Source organism: Elephantulus edwardii, unplaced genomic scaffold, assembly GCF_000299155.1.
Source record: "Elephantulus edwardii isolate Elephantulus edwardi_28Jun2011 unplaced genomic scaffold, EleEdw1.0 scaffold00014, whole genome shotgun sequence".
In the NCBI taxonomy this organism is placed as follows: Eukaryota; Metazoa; Chordata; class Mammalia; order Macroscelidea; family Macroscelididae; genus Elephantulus; species Elephantulus edwardii.
The window spans coordinates 10,859,456-10,875,370 of NW_006399764.1; the positions used below are offsets into that span (position 1 = coordinate 10,859,456).

Genomic DNA, 15,915 nt, shown 5'->3' on the forward strand with positions numbered 1-15,915 from the left:
TGGGGGAGCTGAGGATGCTGGCGGTCTGACTGAGTTGGATGCCTGGCTGAACCTCCAGGTTCTCTGAAGACATTCTTTCTATCACAGTTCTTAAATAGTGAACACAAGTAGTTTCACTTTTGAATCCTCTACATTGTAGTCTTACTTCCATTTTTTTGTTTCCATTTGTAATCTTCTATGTAGTCTGAGAAGAAGACATCAAACTAAATTCTTTAATTTTAGAACAGAAGTTTCATTTTCTCAGCAAACTTTTGGTGCTGTAATTCAGTTGAGTATTTATCGATGAAATGAGAAACAACTTTGTCCTAATCAGAGGTACAAGTAACAGTCACACACCCATCACATTTTCATGTATACAAATACTGGTTTTTTGTTGTACCCTTTTAGCACTAATGCTGGGCTCCATTTTCACCTCTTTCTTCATACAGAGAGTCGGGCTATGGTATTTTTGTATTCAGTTAAGTATTCATTATACTTTGCCTGTAGCATAAAGTTCTTTGGAACCAATCACCACTACCATCAAGTGTTTGCTGACATAGGACAGACTGTAACATGATCACAGAGTTTTATTATTATTGTTGTTGTTGTTACTAGGTGCTGTCAAGTGCCACTCTATGAACAAATGATCTGAACCGTGTCCTGTCCTGTGCCATCCTTACAATCACTGACACACTCAAGCCCGTTTTTGCTGTCACTGTGCCAGTCCACCTGGTTGAGGGGTTTCCTCTCCTGTGCCATCCCTCCACCTTCTCAAGCACGATGTCCCCTTCCAAGGAAGAATCTGTTCTAGCAACATGCCCCACGATTTCAACTATAAAGAATGTTTGCAGTTGTATCTCCTCATTTTGATTGACATCCAGTCTGGGCTCTACCTCTACCTCTAATATAATATCTCTTCATGTTCCCCTGTTGTTCATAGGTCCTTCAGAGAGGCCTGTTACTTCAGAAGTGGATGGCCAATCCTCCCTCATCTATCTTAACCTGGGAACTCCACTAAAACCTGCCTACCATGCGTGAGACTTCTGGCATTTTACACATTGGTGACAAAGCTTTCATTATCCCAGCAACTCACAAGTACACCAAACTGACAGAGAAGTGCTGTATTTGTTTACATAGACACAATGTGTTATTAGAGGAAAAAGATGGTTTATCTATAGGGTTTTCAAAGCGGTAAATCTTTAGAGAAGCAGACTGTTCTGTTTTTCCACTGTGGGGAGACTGATGGATTAAAACCACTTGCTTTCCGTCATCAGCCCAACATTGTTTCCATGGCCCCACCGACACTCATTCTTTAGAACCAAGGATTGAGTTTTGTACACTGTTGTTAGTGGGTAAGGAGTAGCGCTACCAACCCAGTGATTCAAATCCACCATCTGCATTGTGGGGGAAAAAGATGGTAATCTCCTCCCATGTGATTTACAGCCTCTGAAACCCCCTGTAAGGTCAGCTATCAATTAGTTCTGGCTCAATGGCAGAGAAAAACAAAAGGCTAATAATTCTCAGGGAATAATCTTTGCCGTTTTTTCCCTCCATAATACACTCATTCACTTAGGTTCATGTGGCCATGCTTCACCTGGGTCACACACAGCTGGGATCAGAATAGGCAGTGCCTTTTCTTCACATCATGTTCAAGATACTTTTGTTTTTAGCCTTATTCTAACACTGCCTCATTAACAAAGCTGTCATCACTTCTAATATTGCCTTCTCGTTTAGAGTCACTACTGTTGTTGTGTGCTGTTGAGTCACCTGTGACTCATAGCGACCCTATGTACAACAGCTGTGACGCCTGTCCTGTCCTGAGCCAGTCTCACTGGTCCAACATACCTACCGTTATTGTCCCAGTGTCCTCAAACTGAGCTCCTCTGGACTTAATTTCTGAGAGATACTCATGATGTTAATGTGACTTTGTTACTTCTCTATTGGAGTCTAAGGGTTTGTTTCCTTGTCAAAAGTTATTAAATCTCTGGAATCTTCATCTGGGTCCCTGAAGTACTCTAAGGCCTGAAAGACTCTAGTTCTCAGTGGTGACCTTCTCCTCTCCAGAACCATGTAACTAAGTGGCAAATGTCTCCACAACCTTCAGACACTGAGAGAATGTTTAGCTTATTTAAAACAGAAGAGGAATTATTCAACTGTAGTCATTTTACCTCTAGAGGGGCCTTTGACAGAGATTTTCCAATGAAATTTATTTTTTTTATTTCTTGGCTACTTATGCCACCAAGCCCAAGGCAAGTATAGCACTGGTCTGTGCATTGCTGTACAGAGGTAACTCGTGGTTGCTGTGATGCTGAAGACTGTGACACTGATGTGCCAAATGTGATAATGGTGACCCATGGTGGACAGTGTTTGGTGGAGCTTCCCGATTGGAAACTCTATGAACAGTGCTCAGGTCTTTCATTCATAGGGTCGCTATGAGTCGTCTACGACTCCATGGCACCTAGCAGCAACAACAACAACAACTTGTGCCATAGGTGTTGATTATTGTAGAACTGATCTCAATCTCTTCTCCCAGCCATGGTCTTCACAATTACTTTCTACACATCAGAAAGCTGGACAATGACTAAGGATGACAGAAGAACTGATGCCTTTGAGTTGTGGTGCTGGAGAAGATTATTGAATGTACTATGGACTGCCACAAGAACAAACAGGTCTGTTCTGGAGAGAGTGAAACCAAGCTGCTCCTTGGAGGCAAAGATTTTAAAGCTCCATCTCACATACTTTGGGCATGTTGCCAGGAAGGACAAATCCTTGGAAAAGGAGGGTCAGCACAGAAGAGGAAGAGCCTGGATGAGATGGATTGACACAGTAGCTGAAATAATGGGAATAGGTGTGTCAGAGACGGTGAGGCTGGCTGGGGAGAGGACAAGCTGCAGAGCTATTGGATGTAAGGTTGCTATGAGTGGCAATCAACGTGATGGCCCATAACAGCAGTCATTTTACCTTGGGTGAAATAATTATTTTGTCAGCTGTAGTTTTTATTATTTGGGTCTTTTACTTAAACTATTGAATACATGCTATGCTCAGATTTTATGAGCTGGATTCATTAAATGACAGTGTCATCTCCTACTAGAAGTTTGTATCACAGAATTTTGTGTCCTTCTGTTGTTTATTTTGTCTGTATGGTTCCTTTGAGCTTCTTTGCTAATCTACTTCTCTCTCATGCAGATTGCTGGAACATGAGGCTCAAGGGATTATGTTAGAGAGAAAAAACTCTTTTTCTTTACTAGTTTGTTGGACTTTTAAAAAAATTTTTAAATGTTTGCAAGTTCTTAAATAAACATAATGGCTTACTGGATACGGTTTGTCTTACTGTTTCTGCATTTCTTTTTCATCTTGTTGTTGATGTTGATGTTGTTGTTAAGTGCCATCGAGTCGTAGGCAACTCATAGCAACCCTGTGAACAAAAGACCTGGACACTTGTATAACTTTCGTCCTTTCTCCAAGTTCATAGGGTTTCCAGAGTCAAGCTATATTTGGAAGTGGATGCCACTCCTGCTTCCAAGCTTGTTTTAATCAGGGAGCTCCACCAGTCACTGTCCACCATGGGTAACCATTCTCACATTTGACTCATCAGTGTCACAGTGTTCACCTTCACAGCAACCACGAGTTACCTCTATACAGCAGGTGGACGTACCAGGGTTACGAGACCTAGAAGAATGTTTCACCAGAAACAATTAAAACCAGGCCTGAGGGCCATGGATTAGAGTCACCCACCTTGAAATTAATAAAAGAAGAAAGGAATTTAAAAGAATACAAACAGGATGTACCTACCGTTGTTCTCTTTAATTTTCAAGGCCTGATTTTGAGAAACAATTTGATTCTCATATCAACTTTCCTGAAAAGCAAAAGTTGATAGTTGTTTGTGGACAAAACGGAAACAATCCTAAGTCTGAATGTTATGAAACTGAAAGAAGAGAAGTCACCTTTTCGCTGCCAGGAGGACAAAAGTGAAAGTGAAGAGAATTCAGTGCAACCAAATCAAGGACTGGTGGTTTTGACAGAGGGCGAGAATAAAGGTGAATATTGAACCAAACAGAGGAAGCAATATGGCCGACGCTTCCAGAGATCAAATGGACCAGTGGACAGCTCTGTTTTTTTCTCATTAGATCCACATGTGATCGGCTCTGAAGAGAGAAGGGACATGTAGTGTGAGCCACCTCACAAGAGGCTGCCGTTCAGAACCTCAGTGTCCAGAACACAGATCCCCTCTGTAGGATACTGGGTATTAGTCACTGACTGAGCACTCTACCTGGTCGACAAACCCAGTCTGCCAATGAAAAGGTTGTTTTGAGAATTGTTGTTATGCATCGTCATGTTAGATCTGACTCATAACTGTCCTCCCAGTGGGTTTTCAGACGTGGTAATTAGGGACCTCTGTGAGTCGGTTCTGACTCAGCAAAGCACAACAACAAAGCCTTAGTGCTGCCAATTTAAAGCCTGGCATCTTGCATCTACTAGAAAGAAAAATGAACAATCTCCTCTGGTGGGATTTCCAGTCTCTGAGAATCTGCCTGAGGGTCAGCTATGAGTCAATGGTGAATTGACAAGGACATAATCAATCTCATGGGTGATTGTCCGCCTTTCTCCTGTGCTGCAGCTAATGGATTTGAACTGCATGCCTTTGGGTTAGCAGTGCAACTCCTCAGCACAAAGCCACAGAATGGTAAAGTTCTTTAAAAAGGAGAATGAGATAATCTTCAGATTGAGAGATTCTGCTGATTTTTCATGATGATATGGAGGCTTTGTTGTTAGGTGCCATCGAGGCACTCCTGAAGACCCCATGAGCAACAGATCTGAATCCTGTCCTATCTTGTGCTATCTCCACAGTGCGTCTCTGACACATCTAAGTCCCTTGGTGCGCTCATTATCAAAGGGTGCTTACCGCTGTTTCTCATTTTTTTAGTGACTTCCTATATGGGTTCAACATCTAAGAGTAATTTTTCTATTGTTCGTATGTTTGCAGAGGCTTGTTTCAGTAGAACAGTAACTACAATTAATTATACTTTCCTTCCTTCCTGGTTTGGTTAGTCTTTCTATCCTACCCCTTTCTGCCTGCAGGGTTCTGCCTTTGGGCAAATGTTCGACTTTATATAACTGGTTATTCTAAAGAGTGCGTGTCTCTCTGGTGTTATTGGTCACCTCTCCAATGTGCTGAATAGTAGTGATGTCCATTTAACTATTAGAAGCCATGGTCCTTTCAATTACTTGCTGTGGATCTGAAAGTTGAATAATGACTAAGGACAACAGAAGAAGAATCAATGCCTTTGAGCTGTGGTGTTGGAGAAGAGTACTGAATATCCCACGGATTGGCAAAATAACAAACAAATGTGTCCAGAAGAAAAGTACAACCAGGGTACTCCTTAGAAGCAAGAATGGTGAAATTTCATCTCCCTGTCAGAGAACTGGACAATGACTAGGAAGGACAGAAGGAGAATTGACACCTTTGAGCTGTGGTGCTGGAGAAGTGTATTGAATGTACCATGGACTGCCAAGAAAACAAACAGATTCATCCTAGAGATGGTTAAACCAGGCTACTCCTTGGAGGCAAAGATTCTGGAGCTTCGTCTGACATACTTTGGACATGTTGCAAGGAGAGACAGGTCTTTGGAGAGGGACATCATGCTGGGTAGAGTAAAGGGACAGTGCAGGAGGGGAAGACCCTCTATGAGGTGGATTGATTCAGTGACTGGGGTAATCGGGATGGGAGTGTCAGAGGCAACGCGATTGGCACAGAATAGAGCAGGGTTTAGGGCTGTTGTACATAGGGTCGCTATGAGTCGCAAACGACTCGACAGTACATAACAACAACAACAACAAACTTTGACATATTATTATGGGAGACCAGACTTTGGAAAAAGGACATCGTGCTTGGAATGGTAGAGGGTCTATATAAGAGAGGAAGACATTAAACAAGATAGACTGACACTGTGAGTAACAATGGACTCAAAAATATCAAAGATGGGGTAAGTGGCTCAGGATAGGGCAGGGTTCAGATTAATTTTTCACTGGGTTGCTATGAGTCATAGCTGACCCTATAGCACATAAAAGAAAACCCCACAAAACTCAGAGGGAGCTCTGGCTGCCTCGAGGGCAAGGAGCTAACACAGTGCGCGATTTCTTTCCTGGTGATTTACAGCCTCTGAAAACTCACTGAAAGGTCAGTTCTGCTTTTAACAGCAACAAGGTAGAGAGGAGTCTGATAGAAGAATGAATGGAAATGAGAAGCAGGGAGAGGATGGTTCAGTATGGATTTTTAAATGGACGTCATAAAACAAAATGTCTATGGATGGTTGAATGGAAAACCAACTCGCTCTGTAAACTTGCATTCAAATCACAGTAAAGTTAAAACTGGAAGGAAATAAAAAGAAGAATATTGTCCTGGATCATGTGTCGTTCTATTTATGTGTCCCAACTGTATGGCCCAGGCAGATGCAGAAATGTGTGGAGCTTCTGAGTCTACACTCACAGTCTGGAGATGCCCACATACCAGGCAGTCATCACACTGAGTGCTCTGAATGAGATGTTTGAGGGGGTTTTGGGTTTTGGTATTTTTTTTTAATTTTTTTTTTTTAAAATTCTTATTTTGTACTGGTTTTCTTACAAAGTTTGTATACATTGTTTCTCACCCCGAATCTTTCCCATTTCCTTCACTCCCTCCTCCCTCCACCCATCAAATTGTGTGACCCTATGATTAATGACCCCCACCACCTGCCATCCTCACTCCCCCTGGATCCTCATATACGTTCTACAATAATGGACTTACACAGTATTTGTCCTTATGGGACTGAGTTAGTTCACTCAGTAAAATGCTCTCCAATCTCTCCCAAGTTAAGTAGCAGTTTACAAAATCATTGCCCCCGCATGCTGCATAGTATTCCATCCTGTGAATGTATCATAATTTCTCAATCCACTCAATTGCGGTTGGCCATTTGGGCTGTTTCCATGGTCTTGCGATGGTGCCATACGTTTGTTTGATATTTCAACACTCCATCATCCACTCACAAGCTTCAGGATTATCCATCACAGCCTCCACTGTGGTAGCCGTTGAGCTGTCTATATGGATGGTGGCTTCATTTATATAGATTTAACTAAGGAGCACCTAACCCGAGACAGGGTAGTTTCAGTTGCTGCATATGCACTTGATAGTTGGACAATGAATAAAGACTGAAGAAGAATCGATGCCTCTGAATTCTGATGTTGAAGAATGTTGAACATAGCAGAGGTTTCCAAAAGAACATACTATTCTGGAAGAATCACAGCCAGCACTCCTTAGAAGCAAAGATGCTAAGCCTTTTTCTTACATACTTTGGGCATGTTATCCAAAGAGGCTAGACCTCCTGCTTGATAAAGGGTCATCGAAAAAGAGGAAGAACTTCAAGGATCCGGATAAGATAGGCATCATTGGGTTCCAGCAGTGGTCGCGAGGATTGCACAAGACAGGCGATGTTTCATTCAGAGCTGACTTGATGGCACCTAACAGCAATTGTCAAGAACAGTCAAACCTTTTTCCTTTGAATGAGCTACTCACAAAATGTGCCAACTAGTCCCAAGAGAAAGTGAATTAATTGATGATGTCCTTATAAAATAAATCCACTTTATTGTCCTTAGCAGATGTGATTCCCCAATATACACATTACTGTCCTCTGTCTTGCTGGAAGATTCTGCCCCAGTTGTTGCTAAGTGAACTCAAATACTGCTCTGTGCCCCTTTTGCTCTAGTGATCTTTAATTTTGTTTGGATTTTAAATGGAGTCTGCAGCATGGGCCCAGTTTTAAGAGAGGCCTCGGATTGCATTGACTTTGTGAATAATTCATTCTCCCTGGGCTGCGATGACTTGCTGGTTCTATGAAATGAGCATAGGTTGGAGTAAAATAGGTCCTGCTTGCTTTTTTCCTTTTAGCTCATTGTACCAGGGGCATTCCCTCACTTCCAAAAAAATCTTTATCAAGATGAGGAGAGAGAGAGACACCCTTATTCTGGAGATTATTTTAAACCTGGAAATTTCATTCAACCTTTGCTTTCAATTGGTGGTTTTTTGCATACAAAAGGGATATTTGACGACAAGAAACCACCCACAAAGGAGAAGGAGGCAGCTGTTAGATGTACAGGTTGATGAGGCTTGAAAGCAGAAACTAGCAAAGCATTTCCCTCTCTCTTTCTATCTGACCCTCCTCTCAAGTTTAGCTTTATAGTTAAAATCTCTTCCAAGTCATCATTTTCTGAGAGAATAGAAAAAGTAGTCCTCTATATTGTAATGTTGTTGTTGTTGTTGTTGTTATGTTCCGTGGAGTCGCCTGAGACTCATAGCCACCCTATGTACAACAGCCCTAAACCCTGCTCTATCCTGTGTCAATCTCACTGTCTCTGACGTACCTACCCCCATTACCCCAGTCACTGTATTAATCCACTTATAGAGGGTCTTCCTCCCCTGTGCTGTTCCTCTGCCCTCGCAAGAATGACACCTTTCTTCAACGGCTGGCCCCTCTTTGCAACATGTCCAAAGTATTTCAGACAAAGCTTCAGAATCCTTGCCTCCAAGGAGCAGCCTGGTTCACCCTCTCTAGGACAAACCTGTTTGTTCTCCTAGCAGCCCATGGTATGTTCAATACTCTTCTACAGCACCACAGCTCAAAAACATCAATTCTCTTTCTATCATCTCTAGTTATTGTCCAGATTTCTGATGCATAGCAAGTAATTGCTAAGACTATGGACTGGATCTGGTGCACCTTAGTCTCCAGTCTGACATCGTTGCCTTCAGTACTTTGGAGAGGTCTCTGACAGCAGACTTTCCCAGTGCAATTTGTCTTTTAATTTCCTGGCTGTGGGTGCCGAGAGTGTTGTGGAGCCAAGCAAACTAAAGCTGTTAACAATCACAATCTCTTCACCATCTATCGTGGTGCTTCCAATCGACCCAGTGGTGAGAATCTTGGTTTTCTTGATGTTGAGCTTCAATCCATATTGAAGGCTGCATTCCTTGACCGTCTACAGTAATTGCTTCAGCTTAAAAACAGTAGAATATAATCAGTAAAATATAACTATATTTTGTTGTTGTGTGCCTTTGAGTGATAACCAGCAGGTTTTCAGAAGCAGTTAATTGCACAAGAGGAGATTGCCCATCTTTCTCCCATGGAGCAGCTGGTGGGTTCAAAACATGAGCCTTTGGGATTATGGTGCACCTTCTTAACACTAAGCCACCAGAGTTCTCTAGAATTAAATGTAGTGCTTAGATTTAGGATGTTAACTGGGAGTTAACTGAGGGAATATTAATTAAGGATTACTAATTAAAGGCGCTCCCATTCTTCTCAGAGTCAGCCACAGTTTGTATGATCCACTCAGTCAAATGCCTTTGCACAGTCAATGAAGCACAGATAGACATTCCTCTGGTATTCCCTGCTTTCAGCTAAGATCCATCTAACATTAGCTACAATATCCCTAGAACCACACAACCCCTTCTAAACCCAGCCTGGACTTCCGGCAGTTCTCTGCTAATGTGCTGTTCCAGTCGTTTTTGGATAATCTTCAGTAGAATCTTGCTTGCATGTGAAATCAGTGAAATCCACACTCTGTTGGGTCACCTTTTTTTGGGATGGGAACAAATATAGATCTCTTCCAGTCAGTTGGCCAAGTGGTTGTTCTCCAGATTTCTTGACACAACTTGGTGAGCACATCCAGGGCAGCATCTGTTAGCTAAAATATGTCAATTGGTATACCATCTATTCCTGGGGCCTTATTTTTTTTTTCTATTTCCTTCAAAGCAGCCTGAACTTCTTCCTTCATCACCATAGGCTCTTGCTCATATGTTGTTCATGAAATTATTCTGTGTCTGCCAATTCCTTTCAATATAATGGCTCAGTATTTTCAGTATATTCTTTCAGTATATTCTCAGTATATTCCTTCCATCTTCTTTTAATACTTCCTGGATCATTTAATATTCTGCTTAAAGCATCCTTGATTATAGCAACTCGAGGTTTGAATTTGTTCTTCAGTTCCTTGAGCTTAAGAAATGCTGAGTGAGTTCGGCCAGTGTCTGACTCTGAAAAGAATTGGAATCCCAGAACACTTGATTATGCTAAGGTGAAACCTATACTTGGACCAACAGGAAAACGAACAGAGTCATCCAGGAGAGGGTTAAACCGGGCGGCTCCTTGGAGGCAAGGTTTCTGAGGCTTCATCTAACATACTTTGGACATGTTGTAAGGAGATACTGGTCCTTGGAGAGGGACGCCAATCATCAGAACAGAGCAAGGGAACACTGCCAGGTTCAAAATTGGGAAGGGCGTACACTAGGGATGTGTCCTCTCTCCATACCTTTTCAACCTGTATGCAGAACAGATTATCCAGGAGACTGGGCTCTATGAGGAGAAATGTGGGGTCAGGATTGGTGGAATATCTATCAACAATCTGCATTATGCAGATGACACAACCCTGCTTGGTGAAACTGAGGAGGACCTGAAGCACTTGCTGCAGATGGTCAAGGAGTGAAGCTTTCAATATGGATTGAGGCTCAATGTCAAGATGACAAAGATTCTCACTGGACCAATTGGCAGCATCAGGATGGATGGTGAAGAGATTGAGATTGTTCCCAGCTTTAGTTTGCTTGGCTCCACAGTCAACACTCTTGGTACCAGTAGCCAGGAAATTAAAAGGTGCATTGCCATGGGAAAGTCTGCAGTTAGGGACCTCTCTAAAGTATTGAAGAGCAATGGTGTCTTTCTGGAGACTAAGGTGCATCTGATACAGGCCATGGTCTTTGCAATCATTTGCTATGCATCAGAGAGTTGGACAGTGACTAGGGAGGATAGGAGAATTGATGCCTTTGAGCTGTGGTGCTGGAGAAGAGTATTGAGGGTACCATGGACTGCTAGGAAAACAAACAGATTCATTCTGGAAAGGGTTAAACCAGGCGGCTCCTTGGAGGCAAGGATTCTGAGGCTTCATCGAACATACTTCGGACATGTTGTAAGGAGAGACTGGTCCTTGGAGAGGGACACCATGCTTGGTAAGGTGGGGGTACAGCGCAGCAGGGGAAGACCCTCTATGAGGTAGATTGATTCAGTGACTGAGGTAATCGGGATGGGTGTGTCAGAGGCAGTGCAATTGGCACAGGACAGAGCAGAGTTTAGGGCTGCTGTACATAGGGTTGCTATGAGTCGCAAGCGACTCACAACTTGATGGCACGTAACAATAACAACAATTAAAGGTGCTAGGAAGTGAAAGGTATTTTTTGTTAATCGGCTTAACTATGTGTAGCCTCCCACTCAACAATGAGACTCCTGTCGGTCCTCCACTATCTGGCATCCATTCAGCTAATTGTTCAATTTCAACATACCTTCATAATAATTTTAGAATTGTTAACCACTATTGCCCGTGAGAAACAACATTATCAGCAAGGGTCCACTAGCTCTGCAGTTACTTTTGTGCCTGCTTCACACATTCCTAAAGTTTGGTATGTCACTACCTTCATGTGACCCCACCAGGTGTAGTGAGCTTATTTCATAGATTTTTAATATTGTAGTGTATTTGTAATATTAGTACAGTTCGAGACTTTTTCGCACATTCATAATTTCATCCTTGTATCCAACTATCTAAATGATTTTATGTATATATTAAAATTGCACTCTGTATGAGTGCCTATGACTCAAGGGCACTTAACAACAACCACAGCATAGAGAGAGATCATTTGGCCTAGTGGACAGAAAGTGATGCTACCAAGTCAAAGGTGGGTGGTTCTAATCTGCGGCCCTCAGGTCTGTTTGTAATTGTTTTGGGTGAAACATTCTTCTAGGTCATATAGCCCTGATCTGTCCACTTGCTATACAGAGGTAATTCATCATTGCTGTGAAGCTGAAAACTGTGACACTGATGTGTCAAATATGACAATGGTCACCCATAGTGGACAGTGTTTGGTGGAGCTCCCCGATTAAAACAAGCTGGGAAGCAGAAGTGGCATCCACTTCCATAATAGCTTGCCTCCGGAAACCCTTTGAACCTGGAGAAAGGATGAAAAGTTATACAAGTGTTCAAGTCTTTTGTTCATAGGGTCACTATGAGTTGCCTACAATTTGACAGCACGTAACAACAACAACTGTAAAAGTGTACGAGTTTGTACATATTCATGGTGGAAATGTCCATCATTGACGTATCATACAACATATCACCACACAGGAAATATCACATAGACCTTTTTTTTTCTTTTTTTTATTATTAAATTTTATTAGTTTTAATGAACATTTACAGGGATTTTGGGTTTTCATTCCTTCATTGCTGCACCATTCTCTCTACCCTCCTCCCCAGTTTGTTCTTCTTCCCCCGCCATCCGAATATCTGTTTTAATTGTCCAATTGTCACCGTGCTTGTCAAAGTCAGTTCTGATTAATCTCCTTTGTCAGTGTATCTTTTAATTTATTTTATTATTTTTGTGTGCGTGTACCGTCAAATCAGATCTGACTGGTACAGGAGAAGATTGCCCCTCCTTCCCCGGCAGAGCATCTGGTGGATTCGAACCGTGCACCTCTGGGATTGTAGTTGCAGCTTCTTGCCACTAGGCCACCAGAGCTCCCCTCGTAGACCTTTTCATGTATATATGCATATATATAAAACATCTCCATGAAACCCTGAAAACCACCAACTGTTGAATATTCCTATAATTTTTGTTTATCCCAAATGTCATATAAATAGAATCATGCAGTACACTAACTTTCTGGTGTGCACTTAAAGTGCATCCTTTTCTTTTCTTGGTTTGAGAGTTCATTGTCAAGCATTGTAGACGAGTAACACAGTCAGATTATCTATTCCTATGTGAAAAGATCCTATCTTTTGGCAATTATTAATTAAACCACTGACACTGGCTTGTTCATTTTTATGTGAACATAATTTTTCAGTATGTACTTAGAAGAAAAATTTCTGAATCATACATTAAAAATATGTATACTGTTTCTGTTAGGTGCCCTGAAGTCAGTTACAACACATAGCAATTCTATGGAAAACAGACTGAAATTTTGCCCTATTTTGTACCATCTTCACTGCTGTGAAGTCACAGAGCCTGTCTGTTTCATTAAGAGGCTTCCTCTCTTTCACAATCATTTCATTTTCCAAGCATGATGTCTTTTTCTGAGGACTGCTGCCTCCTGACAGCATGTCCAAAATATATGAGATGATGTTTCCCCGTCCTTGCCTCTAAGGAGCCCCATGATTGTACTTCTTCCGGAATTAATTATTCTGTACAAAGAGTGTAGGCAAGCTTGACGATGGCTGTGTCTTACTTCTATTAACGCCAAAAGGGAATTATACCTTTCAGCCATATCCACAGCACAAACCCAACTCCTCTAAGGTCAGACGTGGTTTCCCCACCCCTTACATACTTCTGTTCATTCTAACACCAGTCTTCATGCTCTACTGGGTCAAAAAACCTCATGGTTTCCCCCACTCCTTACATACTTCTATTCATTCTAACATCAGTCTTGATGCTGTACTGGGTCGGAAATCCTTTGCCGTGACCACACAGATCTCCTAGACCTATACTCATGATTGTGGGATTTATCAGGCAAGTTGACAGGCTACAATTCAGGTTGACAACAGTATACACTCCCTTAATCCTCCAGCTTCTTAAGTGTATAGTTCCTCAGTCCAGACAGCTTCTCAAGTGTGGACAAAGCCCCTTTGACTTTCAGCCTCATGGCTTAGGTCAGTGTTACAACATCCTCTTAGTCCTGCCAGATTTAGTTTTCCCTCAGTCCTCTAGCAAGCTTGAGTGAAGAAGGCCCTGTCTCTGGCACTGTGAGGCAGAAGTTTCAGGCCAGTTTTGTCTCCTGTGGTTATCTGGCTCTCTGTTGAGATTGTTGCTATTCTCCTGTAGATCCTGGTCTGGGGGAGAAAAATGGCCAGTCTCCTCTTGGGCAATTAACTGTCTCTGAAAACCCACTGGAGGGTCAGCTATGGGTTGGTTCTGACTCGATGGTACACAACAACAACAACATATAGAAGACAGACCAAAAAAATAAACAAAACCAAAGAAGAACTGGTACTCTTTTTTTGTTTTATAAATGAAAACATTTAAAAAATATATTTTCAATAAAAACTTAGATATACATGAAGATATAAGTTAGAATATATATTTGAAGGAAATATCCAGAATGTGTAGCCTAAGGAGATAATAATTATAAATAGGAAAAATAACCAAAGAGATACACACAATAGACTTAATTTATTATATGTATGGAGTCCTGGGAGAAAACTTTGTGGGGAAACTGGTACTTTTGAATTATGGAGTTAGCTAAGAAAGTTGAACACACCATGGACTTCCAGAAGAATGAATTGTCTTGGCTGAAACAGAACAGAAGGATGACAAGATTTAGTCTAACTTACTTTGGGCATGTCATTACAAAGGAACAATCCTTACAGAAGAATAAAAGTCCTTGGTAAAAGAGAAGATTGGTGAAAAAGAAATCTTAATTATATTAACACAATAGCTCCAACAATTATTCAAACACAGAAACAGTTGTGAGAATGAAACGTGACCAGCCATTGGTTTGTTCTATTGTATATAGTCTGCACAAGTGCAGGTACACTTGAAGGTATTTAATAACAAACTATAGGTTAAAATACCATTGAGAGGGGTTCAACTATACACACACACACACACACACACACACACACACACACATACAATCAGAGAGATCTCAATAATAAAAAAAAATGGTTGAAACACATAACACTAAAAACCAACCAGAAAGTGCATAAAGGAAAGTAAAAACAGAAAAGGAGAGGGGAGGAGTTAGCAGTCATCCAGAAAATAGAAAGTCGTTTGTTCCCTATTTAAACCCATGCCCAGGGGAAGGTCTTCAGAGAACCTGCAGATCAAGGCTCACAGACTCACCACCATCAACCAGGACAGCAGATCTGCCAGATCCTCAATGGCCCTCTCTTGCTTTCTGCCGATGGTCTTGGTGGCGCTGAGCTGCACCTCCGTCTGCTGCCTGGGCTGTGAGCTGCCTCAGAGCCATAGCCTGGCTCAAAGGAGAACCCTGACAGTTCTGGAACAGATGAGGAGAATCTCCCCTTTCTTCTGCCTGAATGACAGAAAGGACTTTGGACTCCTCCAAGAGGAGCTTGAAGGCCACAAGTTCCTGAAGGTTCAAGCCATCTCTGTCCACCATGACCTGATCCAGCAGATCTTCAACCTCTTCAGCAAACAAAGTGCATCTGCTGCTTGGGATAAGACCCTCCTGGACGAACTGCGCACTGCACTTGATGAGCACCTGAATGACCTGGAAGTCTGTTTGATGCAAGAGATGGAGGGAAAGGAAACCTCTGTGGTAAATGTGCGCTCTCGATGGACAGTGAGGAAATACTTCCAAAACATCACTAACTATCTGACAGAGAAAAAATACAGCCCCTGTGCCTTGGAGGTAGTAAGAGCAGAAATCATGAGGTCCTTCTCGGCGTCAGTCGAGGGATAAGAGAGACTGAGCAGTGATGAAGGTGACCTGGTCCCATGAACACGCTACCACATTAAGGCGTACCTCCTCAAGCTCAACCATTCAAAAGACAAGACAGGAATTGAACTCAAATGTAAAATATGTGTTCAGGAGTATTAAGCAGCAGTGTTCAACTATATGAGCTCTAGCTCTTTACATGCCGACGTATCTATTTATTTAAGTATTTTTTTTACTTGTTTAAGGAGATATTTATATATTTATTTTTTCACATCAAATGATATTATTTTGCACATGGCAGTATGTTCTCTTTATATTTTGTTAGTTTATTTATTTTGGTTGTCAATAAATTTTTATGATAGACATTTTCCTGTGGTTGTTTCTTTTTTTTTAAAAAAAAAAAGGAAACAATAAGCTTGATTGAAGTGTTTAATAATTTATGCCACCATTCATTTGGCCATCATCATACTTACTGCATGTA

General features: G+C 41.7%; 1 pseudogene; it reads left to right on the forward strand.

Annotated features, from left to right (window-relative positions):
• The first annotated feature begins 14,912 nt into the window (after positions 1–14,912).
• Positions 14,913–15,497, forward strand: LOC102844267 (annotated as a pseudogene).
• Positions 15,498–15,915: the final 418 nt, after the last annotated feature.